The sequence below is a fragment of the Lactuca virosa genome, chromosome 3 (genome assembly GCF_052849685.1).
Source record: "Lactuca virosa cultivar CGN04683 chromosome 3, Lactuca_virosa_CGN04683_v6, whole genome shotgun sequence".
NCBI lineage: Eukaryota > Viridiplantae > Streptophyta > Magnoliopsida > Asterales > Asteraceae > Lactuca > Lactuca virosa.
Genome location: NC_136428.1, coordinates 272,217,399 through 272,225,587, shown reverse-complemented (window position 1 = coordinate 272,225,587; position 8,189 = coordinate 272,217,399). Strand labels below are relative to the sequence as shown.

The window sequence follows — 8,189 nt, the reverse complement described above, 5'->3', positions numbered from 1 at the left end:
GTTACCATAGTTTCGGTAATGACTAAGAAGATGATTATTATTCCTACCCTAGTGCTCATATCATATCAAGTCTGACTAAGATATGTATTCTACGTGGTTTAGAGAACCAAGTTCGATGTAACATCTAAATTAAGCCAAAAGATTGAAGTGAAAGATAATCGAAGCGATCAATAGAAGTCTTGCGATCGTTGTTAAAGTAAGAAGCTTGTAGCTAGAAGTGCTACATGCTAGAATGTGATTATATCACATTAGAACATGAAGGAAGGTATATTCCAATCTGGAATCTAACTCAAAAAGACCTAAGTCTAACGCGTTACATCATACGATGAGAGGTCATTAGAACATGACCCATCGGTGTGTTATGATAATCGAAGTAAAGAACTTCACTTAAGTTAAGTATGTTTAAGAAAAAGTAGGAGTATCCAATAAAGATCGGGATTGTAATTTGAAGGTTACGATTGAAATTCCAACATAGTATGAAAAGCGGGTGCAAGATCGAGCACCGCCTATAGTCAATAAGTCCAAGAGTTAGATACTCATTTGAAGGAACATAAGAGTTATGATTATTACCTAGGATGAAGAGATAACGTATGGGGTTATTATACAAGCCCTGTTTCGTTGATGATTCCGAGACGTAATCATCCTAAGGGGAGAAAATTGTAACGCCCGCAGATTCGAGCTAGTCAACTTGGAGACAATAAGCGTTAAAAGTGAAATTTTTATATAAGATTATTTAGAATAAATAATCTTAACCAAAGTATAGTATATGTCACAAGGATTCCGTACATATAAACAATGCTGAAATTCGACTTATAACGAAGAAGTTATAACCCGTCGAAGTTTTGCGACAAAACCGGCACAGTGCCGTGTATCGTAAAAAGTGAATTTTTGATAAACTACTTTTTAATCTTAGCAATCTAAACGAAAGTAGTAGTATACATTAAACCGAGAATGTAGATAAAAATAACGTCCAAATCTGACTTCGTTTGAGGAAGTTATGACTTTTCTAAGATTTACCCTAGCAGTGCACAACCCGAAAATCGAATTTTAGATCGATCGATTTTCAGCCGACACAACCTAAATGAGAATTGAAAATCTCATTAATATGAGCTCAACGATATAAAGACAGCCGAAAACGGACGCCAGATGACAAAGTTATGAAATTTTAATGAATTTTAACTGTCTAAGTCTGTTAAAACATAACTTTAAAAATAAATCAAAATTAGCCGACAGAGTCAAAACCAAAGTTGTAGATCCCGTCGTTACCTACATGTGGATATAAAGAACGTCAAAGACGGAAGTCATATGCGAAAGTCACGGATTTTAGAAGATAATTAGTTTTTGGAGTAATCTGCGAGTGACATGTGGCTCGATTTGAGCCATTGCTTCTTCCACACGCCTTGCCACCAGATGGTGACACTTAGCACCCCAACACGATGTGTTGGGCTTAGTAACACGCCGTGTTGCATGATTTCCAGCCTATAAATAGAGGCACAAATCACCTCATTTCTTCACACCTTTCTAACTCTTCTCTCCCAAATCCCCCTAAAGCCTCAAGGCTTTTCTCTAGTCCTTCTTAGGAGTTAGTAGCGAGTCCGGGAGCGCTAGAAGGCTCCGAGAAGAAGAGCTTTCAGCTCAAAAGTTCTGCCCCCGCAGAGCCTGATTCCTCACTAAGCCGCCTTGTAAGTGAGTTATGCTTACCCTACGTTAAGTATAACTTATGTTTAAATTCATTATCGTTATTATGAACCTATAAACAAGATTTATCAGAGATTCCAAGTCGTTATATTGATTGATCTACTTACAGGGATGATGTATAGGTTGTGATTTAGTGAGGTATTTAAAGTGGGCCTTCCAAACAGTATACTTCGTATACCAAACGGACCATACTTGGTTGTTCCTTACTTGATAGATCATGAAAGTATACTTTGAGTTAATGATAAATCTAGACTATTAATTAGTCGTAATAAATACTAGACTAAAATATAGTGATAATAATACTAGGTTTCATCAAAGGAAAAGATGATTGTTAGAAGCAAAGCGCTGCCCGAATTTCGAGTCATCTCTTTAACAAATGAGTGCATAGTTACTTTCATCTTACACATAGATATGGAGTATCTGGATAATTACATGCTTATGTTCTTATTAGCTATGCCATGAATATTATGTGTTAGATAGGATATTATGTGATGATGTTTAACTAATTTAATCATATAATTATTATATACTTACAAATATGTATTGGGTAGCGACGGGTGATGAGAGATAGGTGATGAAAGAAAGGTGATGATAACTAGGTGATGATAAATATGTGATCATGAATAGGTGATGCGAGATAAGAGATGATTAGGAGATGCCATAACCTTGACCTGCGATGTTGTGATGTTGCGATGTAGTCATCTACCAGAGTATAGATGGTGACCACTAACTAAGCTAAACAAGTCATGTGGAAACACCGGCGGGTTCATAACCTGTAGGTGATGAATTACGAGTTCAGACAATGTAGTAACTATGTATTCATGCCATGATACTCTAACCCTTATTGGACACGTATTGGGGGAGTAATCCCCGAATCAGTACTGTCTATGTGATGTAGGCGATGATCCTTAGGAAAAGTCCTTAGGAACAAACATATAAGGAAATGTGATGTAAGGCGATGAGAGGTAAATACGATGTAGGAGATGACCCTTAGGATAAATCTTTAGGGAAGAATAAATAAATATAATAGGGATGGGTAATCGGGTTAATTGTTTGAGATGAATTATGTGAAGAAACAAATTAACTATATTATTATGGGTTAAAAACCCTATGTACTCACCAGGTTTCCCAACCTGACCCACTCAGTTTATTTGTATCACAGGTGTCGATACGAAGATACATTACACTGAGAGATCAAAGGAGACGTAAATCATTAGTGTAAATGAATGTAAGGTATGTTTATGCTTATGTTTCTGTATTGACGATGAAATCCCAATGTTTTAATATAAACAAAAATACATTTCTTCAGAAATGCTTTGATAATATCTTTATCATGTTTTATGGGAACATATTCCGCAATATTATTTTTTAAAATGGATACTCTGATTTTAAATAAGCATAAATAAAATTTTTAAAATAACCGTGAATTTAGGGATGTCACAAAAACACTTGTGCTTTCTTGTTCCCGTGCTCATCCAAATCGCAATCCTTTGTTAATTGTGGACCGTGGAAATTGTCACATCCGACTCCTATGGCGTGTATAGATTGATCCATCTTTGTCATCCTCCGATCCATATTCTCTAATTTTTCCAAAACCGCAGCTATGTTCTCATTCCCTCCATCTCCTTTACCTCTAGTAACATCTTCTTATGGGTTATGATACTCGCGTGAGTGCTTTGCAAATTCTTCAATCATCTCCTTAATGGTTTCCGGTTCTTGTTGGAAAATTGAGAATTCTTGTTGAACATTTATATCATGTTGAGGACAACTCCTAAGCAACATGTTTTATCTCTCCCATGCTTCATATAAGGACTCTCCGACTTATTGTTGAAAATTAGCAATCTTTCTTTTAGCTTTGAGATCTTTGAAGGTGGATTGAACTGCTAAATGAAAGCCTCACAAAGATTTTCCGAGGTAGTAATAGATACGGGTACAAGTAATTTCAACCAAACTTTAGCTTCACTGGTAAATGTCACTGAAAGCATCCTAGGTAATACTGACTCTCGTGGCAAATTTGGAACATTGAAGTAGTTTTCAATGTCCTTTCCTTCATCAATGTGCTTGAATGTGTCTTCGTATACTTTTCCGGAAAAGGTATGTCTTTGAGCATTGATAACACGTGCCCCTTGAGTTCAAAACTTCTTTCAGCTGGAATCTCTGGTGGTACAAGCCCTGGTCCATTATCCTCACGTATCTTCTTCTTATAATCTGCCATAGTCATTCTCGTGATATCAACCATATTTTCAACCTCGTTGTTTATGTCGTCATCCAAATCACTTTCTGTTCCTTCCTCGTAACCAATGCCCTTCTTATCAGGTGTCCTCTTGAAACTTTCAAAACCCTTGTCTGACTGAAAACCGCTAGTTAACTCATTGACCTTCTTGTCCTTCTTTTTATGAAAAGTTGATTGTGGGTCTTGAAGGGGTGGAACTATTGGAGTTTTATATCCTCGGGTCATAAATTACTGAAATAAAAAAAAACAAAAAAAAACACATAAAACAAATAAAAATTACTAAACTAAAAATTGAATGAGACGTGATCGCGACGTGGCCAGAACAACCACGACGTGGTGCAACTTAGAGAGGAAAAATAAATGCAGAAAAATAACTTTTTGCGGTTTTCACCCCACAAAAAAGATCGAATAATTAAAAGCAATTAAAATATAAATCAAATAAGTCGTTCCCCGGCAACAGCGCCAAAAACTTGATGTTCACAAAAGTACCTACTTTTTAAAAAAAATTAACCTAACTGACTTAACTAAATTATGCACCTATAAGCAGTGTTCCTAGTCAGATTATAGAATAGCTTGGGTAAGTCGGGTGTTGAACATAGGGAATGAAATTTAATTAATTAATCTAACTACTTCTAATTAAACTAAGAGACAAACTAAGAGTGGGTTTTTTTACTGATTTTTCAAGATCATAAGAACTTAATTCAAATTACTATCAACTAAACAATTAAGCAAACAAAGAAAATGAATTTACTTCAAGAGTAAAAGAGTACTTCTGCTTAGGTCTGGTTTCACCTTCTCCCATGGTTGATTTCTAGTGGATAAAATATATTGATTACAAATTTGTTAACTAGCTATTATGATCAAATATCTCGACTTATCAATTTATGAATTACCATGCAATGATCAAGCACAAGTTAAACACCAAATCGATAATGAGCAAAAATTGGACTATGAATGATAGTAGTTACTTTCCTATGATCAAGTTAAGAAAAAACAAGCAGAAATTAAGATTAATTATGCTCTCTAACACAGTTAAAATTACTAGCTTTAATTACTTTATCTAAGATGTGATTAATCCTAGTTCTAATTATTTAATGATCATAAACAATTAGTGACAAATTCATGCAATTAGAATGATCAACTATTACACAGAATCTGATTTATAAGCAATATAAACTAGAACTAGAACATTCTAGGGTTTAATAATCAAACACAAAAAAAATCAATATCTAATATCCATAAATCGAAATTAGCACTATAAGATCAGGTTCATCTTCACCAAATAGAAGTATAAGGTTTTTAGCCTCACGTAGTAGCAACAAAACACACAAAAGTCATGAAAACTAGATTATATTTAAGTATATTTAGCAAACGAAATGGATCTAGGTAGAATTCTTCTAAATCCTCTTCAACTCTTTAGTTCCAATTGATTCTCGATCTTCTTCTGAGTTTCCAAGGGTTTTTGGTCACAATTCTCTTCAGAAAACCGGCTAGAAGTCTCCCCATTCGACCTAATGATCGGATATTTATTGTTTCCATATAATTGATCACCACGTCGTAGTTGAGAGTCACCACGTCGTGGTCTTCGTGTATATCCCGTATTCTCCAAGCCAACTTATTGGTCGAGAATCATCTGTTTACCACGCCGTGGTCCTCTGTCTTCAAGTCTATTTTTTTCTTCTTTTTGTCCTAGCTCCCGTTTTCCTACTTCCAGCTCCTTGTTTTCTTCCTTTTTGTCCCGAGCATTTCTTTACAACTACAAATCAAATTTTAAACATACTAAGTACCTTTTGTCCAAAATTAAGCATGATTGTAGCTAAAATTATTAGAAATATGCATGAAATACATGATTAAATATGCACATATCAAAGTGTGAGGAGGAGGAATTGATGGTGGAGGTGGAGGATTACTTCCTGGAGGGATAGTGTGATATCCCCATTTTCACGGCCAGAAAAGACCGATTTGTTTATGATTATTTAAAAATAAAAGTATCATTTTTGAAAAATAATATTGCGGAATTAGTTCCAAGAAAAACATTATAATGATATTATCAAAGCATTTCCGAAGAAAAATATTTTTATTTATTTTTAAAACATTGGGATGTCATCGTCAATACAAAAACATAAGCATAACGAAATATTACAAGCCTTACAGTAATTAAACTAGTGGCCTAATACTCCTTGAATCTATCAGCAGAATGTATCTTTCATATAGCCACCTGTGATACAATAGACTGAGTGGGTCAGGTTGGGAAACCTGGTGAGTACATAGGGATTTCAATCTCACAATGTTATATTATATATATATATATATATATATATATATATATATATAATCATAAGATACATTTTCATATAAGCAATTTACCCCATCCCGTCGATCCTCACAACGATACAATCCATACTCTCGGATCAAAAATGAATGGATTTACCTAATCCATACTCCCGGATCAGGTATGAATGACTACGTCTAATCCATGCTCATGGATCAACGACAAATGACTATGCCCACTCCATACTCTCAGACTAGGGACAAATGACTATGTCTAATCCATGCTCATGGATAAAAGATAAATTTTAGAGTTCTACCCTCCGTGTATATCTCACTTGTACTAATAAGGAGATACTACCCGATATTAATCTTAATTGTTTTAGGTTTATTCTGTAAGTCCTAAATCATCATATATTATCATATATACTCTTAACACGTATTTTAGACAATAACAAATATTCAACACACAAACATATATTTAATACTTTAATCAATACTTGTATTAAAATCATGTTCATGAAAGGGACTATACACTCACTTGTTAAAGTGACGACTCAAAATTCGGGCAGCGCTTCGCTTCTAGCAACAGTATTTTCCTTCCATGAAACCTAGTATCATTATTACGATGTCTTTGTCTATTATTTATTGTGACTAATTATTAGTCTAGATTCATCATTAACTCAAAGCCTACTTTCATGATTTATCAAGTAAGGAATAACCAGGTAGGATTATATCGGAGGTTGGGTCTGTTTGGTATACGAAGTAAACTGTTTGGAAATCCCACATTAAACACCTAACTAAATCACATCCTAGACATCATCCCCATAAGTAGATCAATCAGTATAAAGACTTGGAATCATTGATAACTCTTGTTTATAGGTTCATAATAACGATAATGAACATAAACATAAGTTATACTTAATGTAGGGTAAACATAACTTACTTACAAGGGGGTTTACCGAGGAAGCGGGCTCTGTTTGGGTATAACTTCTAAGCCAAAAGCTCTTCTTCTCGGGGCCTTCTAGCACTCTGGGACTCGCTTCTAACACCTAGGACGTGCTAGGGAAAGGCTTATAGGGTTTGGGGGTGCTTGGGAGAGAATGGATTGAAGAGTTGTGAATAATGGAGTGATTTGTGCCTTCTATTTATAAGTTGTGAAGAGGACGAACGTTAGGAATTCCCTAGACTTACGTTGGGCATTCGTGGCCATGTGTCACCATCTGGTGGCAAGCCGTGGGGAAGAAGGAGGGCCCAGATTGCACCATGTGTCACTCGCTGGTTACTCCAAAAACTAATTATCTTCTAAAATCCGTAACTTTCACAAACGAGCTCTGATTTTGACGTTATTTATATCCACGCGTAGGTAGCGAAGTGATCTACAACTTTTGTTTAGATTCTGTCGGCTAACTTTGACTTTATATTTAAAGTTTTATTTTAACAGGCTTAGACAGTTAAAGTTTGTTAAAAATTCATAACTTTGTCATATGATGTCCGTTTTTTACTGTCTTTATATCGTTGAGCTCCTATTAATGAGATCTTCAATTCTCATTTAGGCTATGTCGGCTAAAAATCGATCGATCTAAAATTCGATTTCCGGGTTGTATACTGCTATGCAAAATCTTAGAAAAATCATAACTTCCTCAAACGAAGTGAGATTTGGACATTCTCTATATGCACGCTCTCGGTTTAACATATACTACGACTTTAGTTTAGATTTCTAAGGCTAAAAAATATTTTATCAAAAGTTTACTTTTTAAGATATGCAGAGCCGTGTCAGTTTAATCGCGAAACTTCGACTGATCATAACTTCTTCGTTATAAGTCGGATTTCACCGTTCTTTATAGCTACAGAATCCTTGTGATATATACTATAACTTTGGTTAAGATTATTTATCCTAAATAATCTTCTATCAAAAAGTCATTTTTAACGCTTATTATCTCTAAATTGACTAGCCCGAATCTACGGGCATTACAATTATCTCCCCCTT

General features: G+C 35.0%; 1 non-coding gene across 1 annotated transcript; it reads left to right on the top strand.

The window, feature by feature from the left end:
- The first annotated feature begins 3,448 nt into the window (after positions 1-3,448).
- Positions 3,449-3,555, top strand: LOC145168246 (small nucleolar RNA R71). Its single transcript, XR_013741813.1, has one exon. It is a non-coding gene; the product is annotated as a small nucleolar RNA R71 (small nucleolar RNA).
- The last annotated feature ends 4,634 nt before the right edge of the window (positions 3,556-8,189 follow it).